The sequence below is a fragment of the Leptonychotes weddellii genome, chromosome 8 (genome assembly GCF_054177405.1).
Source record: "Leptonychotes weddellii isolate Sample4059 chromosome 8, ASM5417740v2, whole genome shotgun sequence".
NCBI classification, from domain to species: Eukaryota; Metazoa; Chordata; class Mammalia; order Carnivora; family Phocidae; genus Leptonychotes; species Leptonychotes weddellii.
The window spans coordinates 116,363,095-116,383,398 of NC_138376.1; the positions used below are offsets into that span (position 1 = coordinate 116,363,095).

Here is a 20,304-nt window from a genome sequence, read left to right on the forward strand (position 1 = left end):
TTCCTTTTGGCAGGTATCTGCAGGGATGTGTGAATCTTTAATGCACATAAATGCCTTTCTAGGGACAATGAAGGCATTAGCTGGAGCTTCTGTCCTTCTGTTTTCTAGAGTTAATTTAACATAAATACTCCTTCTCTCCTCTGTCTCCCAAGGGGCTGATCATTGTTCTGACCAAGTAGGTCCTTTCTGATAATGAAGTGGAAGGGGCTCCATTTAGAATCAGCCCCCTTTTCTCCTCTGGCAAGTCTCCAGGTTTTCACACTCCAAGGAATGTTCTCTTCCCATATTTCCCCACATGCCTTCCTGTTCAGAGAGTAAAATACTGCTTAAGTCTTTGCTTTCTGACCACCCTCTAAACTCTGAATCCTCGCTCATCAAGGTCTTTTTCTGCACCCAGTGTGGACCCTTCCTGTCTCTCCTTGTCCAGCTCACCCCATCTGCCCAAGATTCTTTTGACTCCTCGGTTTCTGAATGGATGACTCCATGGGAGCTTTGACAATACTTGGCTATTTCTAGCTGTCATAAAATGTGCTTTCATGCTGTTTTGGTATGACTTTCATCATGTCACCCAAATCCCTAGCACTCAGCGGCATGCTGTTCCCCTGCACATAGTAACTTCCTGGGGTCTCTTCCTCTGTGCCCTACCCTCTCCCAGTGGTCGACTGAAGCCCCAGCAAAGTCCCCTTCCATGCTCCACCTGACTGGGAGGGGTGGTCAGCACTTGGCCAAGGAGGAAACACAGTGCAGACCTTTTTCTCTTCCAGAGGCACCCTCTGCGTCCCTCCGCAAATCTCAATTAATCCTAGCAATTTAGAGGTCATTCTTATTATCTACTTTTAAGTGGAGAAGCCAGGACTAGACCTCGGCACATCCTGCAACAGAAGCCCTCAGGTTTTAGGTGGTCTTCAGAATCGACACCCACTCTAGCTGAAATATGAGTCTTTGCAAACAGGTAGATGCAAAGGAAAGGTCATCTATGGGCATTCCAGGGATGCCCATTAACCACAGTCCAGCCTTAGGATGATTTAAGGCTGCTCCAACCTGTGACTAGAAAGCTGGCTGGGGTGGAGGGGGCTGGGGGGAAGACATGAGGCCATGAGGAAAGGGCAGGGGCGCTGAACTGAGGCCATCACAGAGTTCAGCTTCCCGGGGCTGTGTGATTACACATGGTCCTCAAACACTAACATCTGTGCTTCTCTGACGTGCTGGGAGAGAGGGAAAACTGTAATCTGGAGCATAAATATACGATCCTGTGTTTGTTCCCTTTAAACCATGTAAACCTGTTATTAGTTTAAGCATCTGTGTTGTGCTAAAATATTATCGCCGCCTCAAAGGAGGATATGGTAGCTTGTCTGAAACAGCTTACAGTCTAAATATTCAGGTGTCTTACACTTCTTAAAATGTGAATCAACTAAACACATGAATTATGGAGCCTAGGAGTCAGACTCAGGAATATAGGATTACCTAGAGGGGGACAGTGGAGCATAACAGAGACGTAGACTTTAGAAGTTAATTTTTTAAAAGAAAAGCCTTCTCTTACCTTATGCCTTTCCTATCATCGATCAGACCTTTTGGAGATTTGCTGAGGAATAATTAGGGTGAGGCTCAAAGGGTGATGAAGTGGGCAGGAGACAGATGGGAAATGGGCACGTGGATGGGCTGCCTGGGATTGGCTGTGGCTAGGAAAGTACTTGGGGAAATATTTGGAAGCGTCTGGAATATAGTTATGGAGCAAAATCTTGGTGGTCTTGGCTTTTTTCCACTATTCTTCACTGTGTATATGAGATAAATGCTTATTTTCCCCTCTCTCCTTTAACAGTTGTTTGGGTTAAGCTCTAAGAAATGCCATTTAATCACAATATTTAATGATATCTGATCTTGAAGCTAAAATGGTAAGGAAAGTAATATGAAAATAATGTTTTTGTGGCACATGGAACCCCGTGGCCCCCGGTGTACCCTGTCACAACAAGACATTACCTCTACCAACTTACAATCCAGGTGACTTCCAGAGAGTGTCATCCTTATAAAGCACTCTTATTTTTGTTGTTGTTGTTGTTATTTCTTTCTTTTTAGAAGTTACCCTGATGTGAAAGCAAATACCATGAAGTTCTAAAAATTTGTTATGAGCCCCACAATCGCAATGCCTTTCAAAATCCAGAATACCCCCAAGGAGCAAAAAGAGATTGATGTCGCTTTATGGTCTGCCATATCAAGATGCGATACTATCTAACCTAGTACTATAGTTCAAGAAATTTCCAAATAGGAAGTTAACAGGTATTTGTTTTCACCTTTTTATATAAATGAAGAAGAGAATACATGTCTGTACGAGCTAAAGACATAATAGCTAGCAACAGCTGGCCTAAAAGTCCCCTTGGTTTTGGATTACTGATATATGCAATAAACGTATTTTACAAATGTTCAGAAACTATATACCATATACCAATGAGAAGATTCTTATTTGATACTCTAATATGTACAATAGATATGGCAATCAAATGTCGTACTCTCTTGTTGCTCTCTTTGCTTCCTTATTGTAATACTAGTCCAAACACTCTTTCCGTGGCGTCAATTGTGGGAAAAATGGTGTGCATGGAAAAGATTAACTTGTTTTTCTAAGGTTTGAATCCTCAGAGTTGAGATGGGGGGGAATAGCCTGGAACTGGGCACTCTACATATGTCATTTAGAAGTTATTTGAAAATGCCTTCAGTAATGGGGTTAAAACCATGTAACGAAGGTGTTATGAGATTTAAGCATGCAATGTATGTATGCTGCCTAGTAAATAATAAGCCCTTGCTAAATAGTGGCTCTTTCACTATGTTCACTGGGTGTCACTCTTCAGTTTTATTCCCTGTTCCCAGACGCTGGAACAATAAACCAACATGTCAATAACCGAGGCAAAAGTCAATGGTAAGACGGAGGGAAGAAGAACACATTTTTGGGGTTTGTTTTACTGTAGTAGAGACACGATATTCATTATACTTGAACATTCCAATGAGAATTAGTTTATTCCACAAAGATAATTTCCTAAACTCTGGGGATACGTTGAACAAAACAGACCAAGTCTGGAATGAAAGGAAAACTCTTTGTGAGGAGTGCTCTAAAGAAAAGAAGATAGGAAAAATGCGAGAGGGGTGGGGCACTCTCTTTGCCCCCCGGGGGGGGCCCCCCCAAGGGCCAATCTGAGCTGGTTACATTGAGCCAAGGCTTAAATAATAAGTGACCCTGAGAAGATCTGAGGGAAGAACATTCTAGGCAGAGGGGGGAAAAAAAAAGTGAGGAGGACCTAAGAGAAATAAGCTTGGTGAGTTCTAGGAAAGGAAAGGCAGGCTGTGGGTGTGAGACAGGAGAGCAGCGGTAGTGGGGGGATGAAGCTGGAGGGGTAGGCAGGACCTGGATTGTGTCAATCTTTATATTATCAGAGGTCTTTACCGTGGCTTAAAAGTGCAGTGCAAAGCCACTGGAAGGTTTGAAACAGGGGAGTGACATGATACGATTAATGCCCAATTATCACTCTGGCTGCCGCGCAGAGAAAGGACTGCATGGAAAGTTCTGGAAACAGAATAGTTGGGGCGCTATCGCATTGGTGCAGAGGATGCTCGCAGAGGAGGTGGTGAGAAGCGGGTTGATTCAGAACTGGAATGTCAGCCAAGATGGTACAGCTCAAGGAGATGGAATTTATGGGGATTTGGAAGCAGCCTGGCTACTGTTACTTGTTTTGACCTATGTGCTTACCAGTCCCCATCTTGGGTTCCATCGCCCTCTCTTTTTCGGCTCCCCTAGGTGGGGTCACAGAGCGATACATGGCTGCAGGTCTCTGTGAAGCCAGGACCAATCAGCTCACCTCCCCCTAAACCCCTTCACAGCCAAGTACCCCTTCCTTCCAGCTCCGTAGCATCCTCATTACCTCATTTCTAGCACTTGCATTGTGGTATATCTGATAACCACTTAGTTGGTCTGCCTTCCCTCACTAAACTGTGAGCTCCTTGACAGCAAGTATTTGAACAAAATAATTTTTCTTCTACTGGTTGAAATGAGCATTAAGAAAGCTGGGCCAAAACCTTTGTTTTCACAAATTAGTTGAAAAAAAGGAAATTCTGAGTAGGTAGCTAAATATCTGAAGGAGGAGGAGGAAGGAAAGGAGAAAACAAAGAAAAGAAAATGAAAGGAGGAGGCAAACCCACTGGAGAAATTCGGAGGTTCTCTGCTTCAACACTTCATGAAGGTTTCTTTAGGAGAGTATTTGTGTTCAAAGGACTTTCTGCAAGAGGAGTCCAGTAGCTATTGGTTTGAAAGTTGCCTGGGTCTGCAGTAAATGTGGTGCTCTATAAATATGTATGTTCATTGCCTGCCTTTCGCTGGTTTATAATGTAGTTGGAAGCTCAGCAGTGTTTATTCTGGAGCAGAAACAACTATCAGAGAAATTGTAGTGGTAAGAAGTCTCTAATGTTGCCGCGGTTGAGTGACGGCTCTGCATTTCCAGACGGGCTATCAACCTTATGCCAACTCTGTAAACATGCTTCCTAATGCAGGGGGAGGGCACCTCAGACCTTTTGGTAGGTCGTGAATCTCCTGGGGCATGGAGGTTATGCCGTATTCATCCTGGAATTCCCAGTACAGAGCATGGTCAGTAGACGCCCTTGACCTTTAATCAATTGTTTGATTTCAAGTTTGGTCTGGTTCTTGATTTCCACTGTAAAGTGGGATTGAGAAGTCTGATGTTCAATGTTAATGTTTGGGTTTTGGATGAAAACCTTAATTCTAGTTTACCAACTTCAAGCTTAGACGTGTAAAAACAAGTTTGAGAAGTCTGTATTTGTTATTCTCATATTCAGAATTTAGCACTCTTACTGGAAAAAAAACCGAATATGGCTAAACCACGTTGTTTCGTGTTATTTTAAGTGGTGCAATGGTTGTTCTGTTATTTGCAAATTTAACTTATTAAGACAGGTCTTTGAAGGATCCTGTCATGTTAGAAGGGAATGGATTCTGGTAGCCTTGTTTTAGTGACTAGGCTTATTAGGAAATAATCAAATGACACTTCTTTTAGAATATTCCGGTTTAGATTTTCTGGCTAAGGTAGGGAGGCACTATTGTGTTTCAAAAGAAATCAAGAGAAAAACTGCAGTGGGCCTGTCCAAGCCTCCCACTTATTTGCACGCCTCCTGGGATTTATCTGTTGGCTTTTGCACAATTGATTCAAAGTCACCCACTCAGAATTGGGCTCATAATCTCTCTTTCCAGACCTACCTCCAACTTCCTGGGGTTGTTTTTTTCCCTCCTTTTCCAATTCTTAGTTAATAGCACTGTAACTCACTAGTCACGGCAAGCCATTTCCTTCTCTCTCTTGCCTTGTCCAATCAGTTAGCAGTGACTTCCTAAACAGTTCTCAATCCAAATTCACTTATGCATGCCGCCACACCCCGTCCCATCCTTTTAGACACTTATCTCTTGCCTAGACTGTTCGAATAATTGTTGATCTAGCATTGATTGATGTATCTAGAACACAAATTTGGCCAGTGATTACCTTGCCTCTTGTAATGGCTTAACCCAAAAGAAGGGTTGATGGTAGAACTTGAGGTAGAGATAAAAGTCCCAGACAGAGAGACTTTAGCATTTCTCTGGTCACATTCCTCCCTCCTATCTCAGGTCCAGTAGGGTAGGCATACTCTGAGGGCTCTACCTCCAGAACATCCAGAATCCTACTTCTCATGGACTTCACTGCTCCCACTGGGTCCAGTTCCTTTGCCCTCTCTCCCTGGATTATTGCAATAGGTTCCTAACTGGTCTGCCTGCTTAGATCCATGCTCTCTACTATCTCTTTTCTACACAGCAGCCAAAGTGATCCTGTCCATAGGTTGGCTAATTCAAACTCCCCTCATGGTTTCCCAACTCACTTGGAATCAAAAGCAAATCTGTGAAACAGCCTCCAAGACCCTCCCCAGTTGGCCCCTGCTCCCTTCTTTCTCTCCGATCCCATCTCCTGCTCTTGCCCACATACTCCCTCTGCCTCAGCTCACTGGCCTCTTTGCAGTTCCCACATACGCTGAACGAGCTCCAGCCTCTGAGTGTTTTCAAGACCTCTGCCTGGAAAATTCTTCCCTGGATATCAAAGCCTTACTGTCTTTCTGCTTGCAATTCCCTGCTCAAGTGTCACCTTATCAAAGAAGTCTTCCTCATCACGCTTTATAAAATAGGAACCCCATACCTTGCAAGCTATATCCTTCTTACCCTACTTCATTTTTATTTTTGGCATTTATCAACACCTAACAAAGGATATATTTGTTTCTTTTCTGTTCTTCGTGAGAGGAGAGGATTTGTGTTGTTTTCACTGTATTTCCAATGTTTTAGAACACTGCCCAGCACAGAGAGAAGCTTATACATTTTTCGAATAAATCCTCATCACCATTGCTATCTCTGGCCTCTAAGTAAGGTAGGTTCTGCTTGTCTGATACCGTTAGTCTGCATTCTAGAACAAGATCAGCAGCCTAAGGTGTTGTCTATGGATGCGGGTGAGTAGGTGGGTGAATACTTAGGAGTAGAAATGGTGAGAACCTGCCCTGTGATTCCACCTTTTTCGATTCCTACACTCGTGCTCCTGGGCTTTGAAGACATTTCCTTAGGAGATCCCCCTGGGCCAATTGTCTGCCCTCTAGCGCCATCTTACCCAGAAAGCTTTGGCTGTTCTCTCATATCTGCCTGGACTCCACCCAGGTTGCTTCCCTACATCCTGCCTTACTCCTCCACGGTGCCCACAGAACCAAATAACATCTCACGTGTCGCAGACACTCAAAAAATACCGAGTCACTGCTTGATATCTAGGTCCACTCATTTACCCTTCATTATTCAAATGCTACATATCCATCAAAATAGGCAGTGTGGTATGACGGTTAAATGTTTAGACTCTGGAGCTGGACTACCTGCTTCCACACCGGGTTCCCCCATTCAGAGTTGGCATGACTTTGGACAAGCTATGTGGCCTCCCTAGCTTAGGGGCAGCAGCGCACAGACAAGGGAAACAGTACCAGCTCCCAGGCTTAGGATGAGGATCAGATCCAGTCCTTCTTTAACATGCTTGCAAAACCTACTTCTAGCACCCAGAAAACACTGGTAAATGCTAGCCATTATTTTCATTAGCATTTCTTTAAAACTGACATCTTTCAGAAAACTCAAATTGCTCTCTTTTTAATTACCATGTTAATCAGCTTCATGTATATTAATGCCTTAGCTTGATATGGATTACCAACTCATCCATGTCTTATTAATTATATATATGTATAATATTACATTCATTTAGAAATATTATATTTATCCACTCTCTGTTCAGCATTTTCCTCCTCCCTTCCTTGCTTTATTTTTTCTGCATAGCACGTACTTCTGTCTGAGTGACACACTGTAAATTACTATTTATCTTTTTAAGTTCTTCAGGGAGGAATCTCTCCTCTAATTAAAGAAATTTCCAAATAAACACAAGTAGAGAAGATAGTATGATGAACCCCAAGTACCCATCTTGGAGATTGAACAAGGCCAACCTTGTTTCATCTGTTTCCCCATGAACCTCCCTCCCCTGCTTTGTAGCAGTAAAAGCAAATCCTAGGTATCATGTTTTACTCATAAATATTTCAATATGTATTTCCAATGGATAAGAACACTTCCATAATAACCACCAGTTAATTAATATGTCTACTAAAAATAGCAGTAGTTCCTTAATATCTATTCTTATTCTGTCTGTACTCAAGTCTCCCTGTTGGAGCAGGGGTATTTTTTTGCCTGTTTTGGTTGCTGCTACATCCCAAATACCTAACAGGCCCTGCAGTATTTAACCAAATGAGTGGATAAGTTGTATTCTCGAATTTTATTTTTGAAAGACAACTCCATAAAAATATTATAAATGGTGATTGCGATCTTGGGCTAATGAAAGAAAACCCACTTGACTCATGGTGTAGCTGAGGCATAATTCTGTCTAATGTTTACACGTCGATAGAACTAAACCGGCGTCTTTAATGAGTTCTCAGTTGGGACGGGCCATCTTTGAACCCGCTGCTCTCGCCTCAGAGGATGTGAAACTCCATCTCTCTTCACCTTCTTGAACAGGGAATGAAGATAGCCTGGTTCATACTTTTCGAGCTGAATGGACTGTCTTTGAACGTGAACTGTACTACTTACCTGCTGTTTCTTCTTCCATAAAGTGGGGGATAAGGATAACTACTACACAGGATTGTTAGGAACATGTAATGATAGTAGATAAACTGTTACCCGGTGCTTGGGCTTTAGCAGCTGTTTAATGAACAGTCGAGATCTGTCCGTTGTCACCAAGCCACTGTTGTTGGCAGTCTCCAAGGCAAGAGTCCCCAGGAGAGAGAGGAAGGCTCCCAAGGGTTGACTGGGGGCAGGTGGCTACTGAATGGAAGCTGACCCTCAGCAGGGCTCTTCCCCAGGACTTCCGGCCCCTCCATCCAGACTCTCTCTCTCTCTCCGTTCAGGTTGGCCCTTTAGGGTTTCTTACTTTTGCTGGGGTCTCCTGCAGAATGGGAAAGGGGTGTTGTTCTTTTACTTCTGGGCAGTACACTGCCCTTTCAGGGATTACTTTGAAGAGCTTTTACTGCTAATAATGAGATTGAAAAACATCATAGTTCTACCTTTGCTTTTGAGTAAACACTAGGGAAAAATAGTTGCATGAAAATCAGATTTTGTGCTTTCTTGAATGAATGACTAGGTTACACTATAGATTCCTATCTAAGTAAGATTATTTTCATGAATCTGGGGGCACAACTGGTCTTGTCAATGACATGTCGGCAAATCACTTCTCTTAATGAGCTTAGATACAAGGTCAGTTTTTCTCTCCATCATTCATCTAATACATGGACATGTCTTCTCGGTTTTGTGATTTGAAGTAGCTTCCCTCTATTTCCAATACTGCGGCTTGCTCTGAGGCGGATTAACTTGGTATTTGAGATGAACGAGGCTTTGTATAATCTACAACTTCTGCAAAGCTCAATCTCTTTCCACAGCACAGAGAGGTTCAAAATGTTAGATCCAACTCTGATAGCTTGACCAGAACATGCACCGGTGAGCCCTCTTCTGCATTCCGTGCCTGTGGCCCCTCCCCTCACACCAACCCCCAAATACAATCCAGAGTCTTCTGTTTGCTCTCGCTTGACCAGTGTCACCCTCTGAGAGCTGGCATCTGCTTTATTTCCTTCCTGCTCTATTGCAACACTCCTCTTTTCCAAATCTCAGTGGAAATTTTGTAATATGCATATATTTAAATTCTCCCAACAGGGAAAATACACAGATGTAAACTCTCAAAGGCTAGAATTTGTTGTGAGAAGAATCAGAATGAAGAGGCATTACAGTGGGCGAAGTCAGCTATGACGAATAGAGTGGAAATTCTAAATAAGCAATAAGAAGACAGGAAGGGGCAGGGCATCTGGAGAGCGGGCATGGGGGAAAGGTAAGGCAGTGCAAGGGCTACGGTGAGGGGGATGAAGCTTCGCCTTCTGATTCCCATTTGCCTCCTGTTACAGCAAGGAACAGCAGACCCTGGAGAGATGGCCCTGGTGGTGGAGGTGGTAGAAGCTAACATTGACTGAGCACTTACCAGCCCGGGCAGGGTTCCAGAGGCTTTGCATACACTTACTAATTTCATGCTCACAAGCACTTTGTGGACAAAGGCTCCCATTTTGAAGAGGAAGAAACAGGCGTCATGATAGTTAGATGTCTGGTCCAAAGACACCTAACTAATCAAGGGCAGCGCTGGGATCAGTGCCCAATGGCCCGACTCCAGATCTCATGCACACAGTATGCTTGGTGTGTGGGTTGGGATTGGATTCAACTGCCGGTGGGGGTGGGGAGGGGGACACAGGTCTGAGTAAGTCCAAGACCAGTAGGTAGCTGTCTGCTCATAGGGACCCAAGCTCCTTCTATCTTGTTGCTCTGAATGATATCATCTTAAGCCTGGGCAGCCATATGCCCAGTTAAAATTGAGGATTGCATTATTGTAGAAGAAAAAAGTGGCTAGTTGGGGGACAACTCAGCTGCTAAGATAAAAGGAAGGTGACATGTGCAAGGTGTGGCATTCCAGAGGGAAGGAGCACCTATGGCCAGAGTCACGGAACTCTACTGCTCAAGCGCCTTGCCGACCTATGACTCAGGGTAGCTTACTGAAGTACTTGATTGACAACTGAGCTACCTTCGCTAAAAGCCAAAACCGTATCTAAAATACGTAACATCTGGCAGGATGCCCAACTTAAGTACAAATAAATATTAGATTCTAGTGTTTGATTAACAACTGGATATTTCCAACAAACACTTCATTCTGGCAAGGGCTGTTTACTAACAGAGTCAGAAGCAGTTTCTCCTGGAGAGGAAGCTTCTAAAGATGCTAATCATCATAGGATGTCAGTCATTCATGGAGACATCAGGAAACACCTGAAAACTGATACGGTCTGCTTGCTTCCATCAGCTTAATGTCTTGTACGAACTTGCTTTTCTGTCAAAGAGCTGGACTCATCAGACGCTTGAAGGACTCCGCAGTTGGAATGAATTGATTAATCAAAGAAATGCTTGCAGTTTCAACATCCTCAATCTACTGTGATAGAAAAGAAACCACTGGTAAATGCTGAACTTCTAGAATTAAGACCTACGTTGAGGGTGGGCTGATTTCAACATTATTGAGAGGATTAGAAAGAAAATCAGAAAACCGAGAACGAGGATAGCAAAGATTTTTGCCAAGAGGAGGAATTTGAAGAAGTGCAGTCGAGTTAAACTGTATGTTTTCAGAAATGTAGATTCTGTGAATTTTCTTCTATTGCATATCCCCAGAGAATTACAGGAAATCCTTTGTTACAGGGTATCCTGAGTTGGAGGGTTTGTTAAAAAAACAAAAACAAAACCACTCATTTGGTGGCAGGCTTCTGGTGAAGATTATAGAATCCATTTACGCTCCGCTGAGTTTGAGGAACAGCAATCGCTTTCATCATACTTGTTTGCATGGTGGCCCAGAGAAGAATTAAGAGACTTCCTTTTTAAAAAGTTTTTGCTAAGACAGCACTTTTATTTTCCAGTTGAGTCAATGGGATTGTCTTCTATTGGAATTCCGAAATCAAACTTGATGTCCTAGTGAGATTTAAAAGTAAACTGATGAGAAGTAATTAACTAGTTAATTACCAGTGTGGCAGAATAAACTTGTGCTTTAAAAGTTGCTGAACTACTCAAATGGCTGGGACTTTCAGAAGAAGGCTATTTGTTGATGTCGCGAAGCCTTTGGCAACACTCTAAATGTCCCTGGCAAAGTTTCCTGTAGAACTCAGCAAGGTTTTTGGTCTACTTTAGAGGTGTTTGTCTCTTTCCAGGCTGCCCGTGAAAGTTAAGAACAGTGATGCTGATGGTAAGTGGTGAATAAAGCTGCCAACTGGTGTGAGTGGGCTTGTGAGGGGAGCTCAGCAGAGCGCTCACCAGGCCTTATAAATGCAAAGGATTTCCTTCCATTCTCTGAGGCCTTTTGACAGACAAATGATTACAGTTTATTGATGGGCATATCAGCAGGCATTGTTCTGTGGAGGGCCTGGGGTGTGGGAACAGGTCTTAAGGGGCGAGGGGATATATCTGATGATACGTGGGAGGATGGAAAGCATGGAAAGCGAATATGGTGTGTGTGCTGGTAACTGTTTAACAACCTCCTGGGGTGGGGGTAGGGGGCTCTGTGTGTGTGTGTGTGTGTGTGTGTAGGTGTACACAGTACACATCGCACACAATTTGCAAATAATAATACAAATGCAAAATGATTTTCACAGAATGCTTTTGTTAATGTTTGCCAAACTTCTTACATTTGTAAGCAACTTGTTAATAAGCAAATATAGTCTCCATGTGAATATTGTTATTTTCTTTCACATTACTAAGACAGTGAAGATGTGTGTCAGTTTCACTCACTCATCCGTGATGCAGGTGACTATCTACTGATTTGAAAGCTGGATGAATATTTCCACATTTTTTGTGCTATTTATACAATGCAACAGCTATAGGGCCTTCTATGTTTTAGTCTGCATTATTAACATTTTCTTCAGCGCTTTCTTAGACGTGAAGAGAACAAATCAAGCCCAGATTCGTAGTGTTTGCCTACTTCCAAGGTGTAAATATCCCCACTGTGGCTACTCCCCTGCTATGGATGTGACATCATTGAATGCAGGCTGGGGCAGAAAGGGGCACTGGCCCACCGTTAAGACAGGATTTCTACGACACAGAGAAAATAGAGGTCATTGACCGCAAAAGCAGAGGTAGCAGTAAAATAATTAAGAAAGGATGAGTTTGGGGCAGTTATATCTTTGTTTTTAATACAACTTATTTAATTTTAAGTTTATATTATTTAGGTTTTAATGCTGCCTCTAACCACGGGCTCACAACGTTCCTGAAATGTAACACTGGGCTCCTGCGAGCTGCTAAGGAAGAGTCTTGAGGAGGAGAGTGCCCCCTCTCCCAGCCTAGGGATGAAGGGAGGAAGCATAGCTGGGAGTGGTCATCTGTGCAGTTTTTGACCTGACGAAACATTTTGGAAGACAGCCGCAATTTCCCTTCAAGTGTGGGGCAAACTAAATAAAGGTGGTCCCTAAATTACTAAGGACAATTCAGATCCAAAGGGAAGAAACTATAGAAAGCAAAAACACAGTTTAGACTTGCTTTGGGAACCGATTCTAGACAATTTGACTCAAGTGAGGACTTTTCTCAAAATTCTACCCATTGAGAGATCCACGTGGTTAAAGACTCGGGGGTGGGGTGGGTTCAAAGGTCACCTCTGTTCGGTGCCTGCTTGCTTTAGCAGGTCCCACCTCCACACACCCCCGCCTCCCCACCCCAGACCCCCAGAAAGGCTCTCACATTCTTGCATATTCTCCTTTCTTCCATCCTTGTAGACAGGTGTTTAGCTTTATCCACGCTTGCATTGGCTCATACCCATCACCCAGCTCAGAGAAGACCCTCAGAATTCATACACCCTTGGAAGGCAATAGAAGATTGTAAAAATAGGCATATTTCTGACACATTTTCATTTGAATTAATTCAATCTGAACCACTTTATTCCTAATGCCCACTGAGACCCTCCGTACTAAGGGAGCAGATAGGTGGGAAGCGAGGCAGTTTTGGAGCAGGGAACTTTGAGGAGCCAAGGGAGGCTTTCATGGGACAGATGGAGGGGTAAAGAAAATAAAATGCATGCTTCTAGATGCTTCCTTTCCTCAGGCTTGAAAGGAGAAATGTCTTTTGGTTTTTTTCCTCCCTCCCACTTTTTGCTGCCCACAAGGCTCCAAATAGCACCACTCTGCTTCTCACAGGAGCGAATGGTGAAAACCAACTCTGACTTCTAGGTGGGATGACAGAGCTTGCAGAGGACAACCCGTTTGCTGCTTGGACTGCTTACAGTTTTGGCCATCAATTGATTTCTTTTTCCCAAAGGATGTGTTTTGAGTTAAGGAGGGTGGATTGTAGCATTAACACTAACACTGATGCAGCCACATCTTGTGTGTAAATGCCACGTTTTAGTTGGTCACAGTCACACAATCATTACCATCTTTATATTTTTAAGATATGTGTTTATTTTTTTTTTGCCTTTGTGTTTACTTTTACTGTTTCTTGTGCGTGTTTTTACAATTTTTACTGACTTTTCAGTCGGAAAGGGGATTTTTATGTATGGGAAGCAAAGGAAAAGTACTGATTCAGGTTGGGTCATTAGAAGTAATTCCAAATCTGTACTCCTCAAAATCCTTGTCTGGCAGTTCAGGTAGCCCCAGACACGGGGCAGCCTGACTGCGTTCTCATGGCGGGAAGACACCCTGACTCCGTTGCGCCTCTGCTCTGCCCACTCCCGGCCACACCCCGGCCAGACCTGGCAGGTCCCGATCCCACAGGAATTTGCTGCAGCTGCCTGGCCTCTCCTTTGTCCCTCCAGACCCCTTCAGTATTTGCGCAAGTGGGGAAGGGCTCTATGTAAACACCGTCACTCCCTCTGTGACCACTGGGCATTCCACACCCACTTCATCCAAGTGAGGGTGAACAGAGCCAATTGTGTGTTCTATCTTGCTTGTCTTTTAAATTGCCAGATCCTTTTGACTGACTTGGCTATTTTTTTTGAGGTTGTCTAGACTTCTGCTGTAATGATGAATGTGTGTGTGTGTGTGTGTGTGTGTGTGTGTGTGTGTTCATTCAGTAAATATCTGAGTACCTGCTCCTTGCCAGGCGTCATTCCTCTGCTGTGTGGGCACAGGGGTGAACAAGGCTGAGGATCTGCCCTCTCGGAGTTTGCATTCTCTGCAGAAGACGGATACAAACAAGTAAACATCAAATGCTATCAGGACAAGGAAGAAAAGTAAGGCAGGGTGGCGGGACAGAGAAGGAATATGGATTGGGAAAGAAGGGCTCATTTCCTTAGTGTTACCAAATAAAGCTCATTTGTCGATGTTAAAAAGTGGTAGTCAGAGGAAGTAAATAAATCTCTGCAATTTATCCTGCCTCCATAAGGAGAAGAAGACCTCTGGCTTCACTCTCTCGGATCGAATCTCCAAGATGTCATTTCTGTGCCTCGGTTTTCTCGTTGTAATGTGTGTTAGTAACGCACCCCTGAGTCACTGAAAGAGTAATTGTGTGAATACTTGTAATGTGGTTGGAGTGGTACCCGACAGATAGTAAGTCCTCAAGTGTTACCTCTGATTCTGTATGATGGCGTTTAGCGGATGTCTAGCATTCGTGCAAGGAGGCTCTGTTCCAGAAGGGCAGGACGCTGGAACTGCTGCTTCGCTGGGGGTAGGAGGTGAACCTCAGCTTCCGTCTTTGTAAAATGGGTCCACCTGGCCACTCAGTGGTTTGTTGGGCTGATCAACTGGAACAAGATGAGAGCACAATTTGAAAACTGGAAAATCCCATGAATATAGGTGGTGCTATTGATCACTACCAGGTCCTATTTAAAATACCTAATAAGGAATGCTATCAAAATATCCATCTGTAATCATTTATGCTCCACATCTTGTCCTCCCGACTTTCTGATGCCTGTTTTCTATTTCACTTTCCATCTTGTCCCTTGAACGCCTTACACAACCCCAGGGAGATGACAGGTGTCCGGCTTTGTCGTGCTGTGCTTCTTGCTGTTCGTGGCCAATTGCGCTGTGTCAGAGCAGTTGGCTCTGAGCCGGAGATGAGAGAGGACCTCTGACTCCAGCTCACACTTGAGCCTCTTTCCCTGGCGTGTCCCTAGCACGATCCCCTCCCCTGAGAAGTCTGTCAACCTCTAGCCAGCACCTCACATCACACCAGGTGGAAGGAAGCAAAGAGCTGCATGAGACTAGCCTACGAAAGGATACTTTCATTAAATTAGCAAATCTCCATGAAAGCAAAAATGTTACACGAGCGCTTATTATATATAAGGCACTATCCTAGCGACCATACGGTGAGTGGAAATTTTAGCCCAAAGGTAACGAATAGTTTGTTATGCTACCTACAGTAACAAAAGGGAAGGCTTCCCAGGGACAGACTTTTTTTGGAAATTCGCAAAAATTAAAATAACTGGAGACATGCGGCTGTGTTCCCGTGTTGGGGACAGCTTGTGGAGCACTCACCCAGGCCCTGTCTCCCCGGCCCACCGCACCGACCGTGAGGACCTCTTTGATGCCAGAGCCTCTCAGGCAGCAGAGTTTCCTCAGGAACCCTGCCCACTGTGCCGCACTTCTTGAGTCAGGGCCCTTCGGGGAGGCCAGTGAGGTGTATATACCTCAAAGGAATTCCACACATCACCCCCTGCTCTCCTCACCCAAGTGGAGAGTCAGCAGGAACCCCTCTCTTATCCCCTCCAGACGGGTTTTGTTAAAGGGAGTTACTCCCAGAGGATGTGCTGCTGGGGGCTCGTGTGATGTTTTATCACCACTGAACATTGGAGACTTTTCCCTTAAATTGAAATAAGAAATCAACAACTGTTTGTTTTAATGCCTCCCAAATGCCTAAAAGCGTAGAAGTCTCTTTTAGGGGATGGAAGAACAAAGGAGCAGACCCCAGAAGTCTCTTTTAGGGGATGGAAGAACAAAGGAGCAGACCCCAGAAGTCTCTTTTAGGGGATGGAAGAACAAAGGAGCAGACCCAGTCAGGGGCTTTGTCTCAGCCCATCTGTCAGAAAGGAGCCGCCACTTCCTTTTGGGTCCAATAGATACGGAGTCTGCACTAGACTCTTCTTCTGCTGTTGTGCTGTCGGAAATGAGTGAGCAAGCTTGCTGAGGCCGCTTCTGTCGTTTGTTACGGATCCTGCGTGTCAGGGACACAGTCTTACAGTTTCACTTCTTTTTACCCCAAACCTCACTCCGGTGTAATTCATCAGGTGGCACTGAAGTCACGTTTGATGTGATGGTAACTTCAGCTGCACAGGTGCAGCCAGAAAGAGGAAGACCGACGGGAAGGTTTCCCCCCCATTTTGCAAGTTAAATAACCTTGGTGGTGGGGACAGGGGGACATCATATCATTTTGTGAGAGCTGGTGCTGTTGAGGTTAATGACAGAGCCATCTTCTGATAGTGGTGTGTGAGGATGTGGCACCATTTTATTTTTTTAAGATTATTTGAGAGAGAGAGGGAGCGTGCACAGACACACACACACACACACACACACACACACACGGGCGAGCATAGTGGGGGGAAGGAGCAGAGGGAGAAACTCTCCAGCAGACTCCCCACTGAGCGTGGAACCCAACGCAGGGCTCCATCTCACGACCCATGAGACCAGGACCTGAGCAGAAACCAAGAGTTGGGTACTTAACCGGCCCACCCAGGCACCCCTGTAGGAACCATTTTAAATATTCCTTAGTAAAAAGCATTAACAGGGCATTTTGGGTTTTGTTTTTAGTCCCCCACTCCCCATCCCCTAGAATCATTAGGTTCTAGATCAGCAGTCTTCAAAGTATGGTCTATGGTTCACATGTAGGTCCCTAAGACCTTTTCAGAGGGTCCGAAAGGCCAAACTATTTTTATAATAATACGTAAACATTATTTGCCTTTTTCACTCCTTTCTCTCACAAGGGTCCCACGAAGTTCTCCAGGTAGTACACGCCATAGGATATCCCAATATATTGAATGCTGAGGTAGATATGAGAAGCTGGCTCTCTTCCTTCCGTAAAGCCAGACAATCGAGACACTTAGAAGACCGTAAAACAACACCAGTCTTCTCACTGAAGAATTTTTATGTCCCATTAAAATGTTATTTACATCAACCTGTAATGGGTTTATGAATGTTATTTTAAAATCAATTAATACATATTTTGAAAATTGTTCAGGCTTAGTTTCTAATATGATAAATATTAGAACTCATAAGCCACATCATCAAGAGCTCTTTGGGTTCCTCAGGGGCTTTTAAAGATGTAAAAGGGATCCTGAGAAAAGTTTGAGAACCACTGATCTAATACAAGCGCTCTTCACAGAAGAGCCGGGAAGATCTATTTTCCACAGCCAGCAGCGCCTAGGAGGGTATGATACCAGTCTGAAACCTGCCGTGATTGCCTGTGTCTGCAGAATGTATTACAGTTTTCACTCCAACCCTCAGCCCCCGAGATGAGAGCTTTGCCTCTCCTTCCAGCACGTTCTGCCATCACTGCTCTGCGCTCCAGGTGGGCTGGAAGAGCATGTGCCTTAGCATGCTGATGCCTTCCTACTTTACCCATCCCTGCTCCTTGTCCTTGGTCCCTGCCCTGCACCCCAGAGACACCACTGCGAGGGAACCCCCCTTCCTCCCCCCATACCCTCAATACCTGAACCTCAATTTGCCTCCCTGTCGTGTCCCTATAAGGAGAAAACAGTTCCTGTCTCACAGGGTTGTTGCAGAGAAGGAATGAGCTCCTTTCCAAGGTGTTTGACACAAAGGGAGTGCTCAAGTATCACCTTCTGTTATGAATAAAAACGCTGTTGTCATGTCACATTTCACCCCCATTCAGATTATAACTCCTCACAGGGAAAGGAGGCCATTGGCACTCTGTGGGACTGGCCCAGCGACTGCTGGAGGGCAGTTCCTCTTAAGAAATTCAACCCGGAACGTGGTAGTTTGCAAAAGAAAATGGAGGAGACTCTGTTACCATCGTCATGATTCTTATAGACACAGTGATCTATTCTTCATCCTTCCCTCAAACAGATGGAATTTCTGTTTGGATTAAGGAATGAGAAGGACATTTACTGCAGACTTTCTATGCACCAGACCCTTTCTGTAGTTTTGGGTTTTTTCTCAGCCATCCCCGCGATCAGCCTGACTTTAGCAGTGGCAGGCGGTGTTCGCTGTCCGCTCTGGTGAGGAAAGTGAAGCCCAGAAATAGGAATCTTGCTTCAGACTGCCCTGCACTGAGAAGCAACTCTGTATTTGAAATCAGGATTGTCTGAAATAAATGCCCATAAATTTTTCCATAATGGGGCGTGTGGGTGGCTCAGTCGGTTGAGCGACCGACTCTTGGTTTGGGCTCAGGTTGTGATCTCCGGGTCATGAGATTGAGCCCTGCATGTGGCCATGCTCAGCATGGAGTCTGCTTAGACTCTCCCTCTCCCTCTCCCTCTGCCCCTCCCCGCTGTGCTCTCTCTCTCTAAAATAAAGAAATAATTTTTAAAACCTTTCCACAACCACCAGATGTAATGAGTGAAACTGGATTGAATCATAGGTCAAAAAACTATTAGATAATCTTGGGATAGTAGGTTAACTTGTTAAGCCTGCCTTAAATTACCATAGACTCAGTGGCTTGAACCAACAGAAATTTATGTCTCACGGCCTGCAGGCTAGAAGTCCAAGATCAGGGTGTTGGCAGGCTCGGTTTCATTCTGACCTTAGCTTGTAGATGGCTGTCTTCTCCCCATACCTTCATATGGTCTTCTCACTGTGTGTGTTCAGCCAGATTTCCTCTTTTTACAAGAATAGGAGTCGTATTGGATTAGGGCCCACCCTAATGACCTCATTTTCATTTAATTACCTCTTTAAAAAACCCTGTCTGCAAATGCATCACATTCTGAGATACTGGGGATAGGACTTCAACCTATGAATTTTAAAGGGACACAATTCGACCCATAACAGACAACCAGTTAACTTTGGACATGGACTGGGTATCCAGTGGCATTATGGGATTGTTGATTTTCCCACATGCAACAATGGGTTGTAGTTCTATAGGAAAATGTCACTTTGGGGGATGCGTGATGATGTGTATAGAGGTAAGGAGTGACATCTCTATGTTACTTTCAAACAGTTCAGCAACGACAACAAAAGTCATAAGGGCAATGAGAAAACTGCAGAAGACACCAAAACGGGCAAACTCAGAGGAAGTGTCTGCAACACAGGCAGTGGACAGGGGTGTAGAGTCCCAAATATGTCACAATTTCTGCAGGTCATTTGAAAGGGGGAGGGAGGGGACATATTTTGTTTCTGGTAAGGAAGGATATATATATAGCAAATTTGCCCAAAGAGAGTGTGTTGTCCTCTCTAGAGGTCTTCAGGCAAAGGTTCAGAGTTCCCTGGTCTGGCTGAGTGTCACTGTGGTCTTCCCTGAAGGCTAAGAGGATTGAATGTGTAGGCCTTGAACGTTCAGTCCAGTGCCTTGTGATCAGGAGTCAGTACTGATCTCCCGTGTGTTTCCAGCCATGGAGGGAGGTGATGGGGACCTGGGAAGTCAGTTCTGTTCACTGCTTGGGCTTCTGAGTGAAGGGAAAAGCTTCCACAACCCTGCACCCATCTTGGCAAACTCACTTCTTCTGGCCTCGCAAGTCTCTGATATACCCTGCTGGCAAGCATTCTTTATGTTTTCAAGGTTCGGCTATGACACCAGCCAAGTATTATGGGATATGACTAAGATAAGTAAATCTCTTTAAATAGGTGCTTATCCATTCCATTTCAAAAGGCTCAAGGCCCAATATCAAAGAATTCAAGCCCATTGTTTGGTATGCCTGAGGGATAATAGCCTATCAAGTATTAGGAGTAGTTCTATTTTCATCCTGAAACTGTGTGTGTGTGTGTGTGTGTGTGTGGTATTTTTACCCTCATTTTAGGTCAAGGCTATAGAAAACTATTTAAAGTTAAATATCTTTGTGCTCAACTGTTAGCAAACTCAGGAAACCTTATGAAAGGAAAATAGCAAATGAACCATGCTTTCTGGTGAATGGGACATTTGAGAGGAAGGCAAGACAGAAAAGCCACTGTCTAGACTCCGTGGTGTGGCAAGTTCCCTTGTCATCGACCAAGGGAACGGTGTGCTCACAGAGCCCAGTTCTAGAGATATGATATAACAGGTCAGATCAGCAAGTCCATAAACAGAAATGTTTGTTT

At 44.3% G+C, this 20,304-nt stretch overlaps 1 protein-coding gene and 1 long non-coding RNA gene across 2 annotated transcripts in view; one reads left to right on the forward strand and one right to left on the reverse strand.

The window, feature by feature from the left end:
- PLEKHG1 (pleckstrin homology and RhoGEF domain containing G1) overlaps positions 1-20,304 on the forward strand; it is a 219,418-nt gene that overhangs the window by 5,890 nt on the left and 193,224 nt on the right. The gene's annotated exons all lie outside the window — the stretch shown is intronic.
- LOC145723139 (uncharacterized) lies at positions 12,873-15,090 on the reverse strand. The gene is made up of 4 exons (XR_014147998.1): positions 14,956-15,090; positions 14,690-14,864; positions 14,211-14,296; positions 12,873-12,987 (listed from the first exon to the last, which is right to left on the reverse strand). It is a non-coding gene; the product is annotated as an uncharacterized LOC145723139 (long non-coding RNA).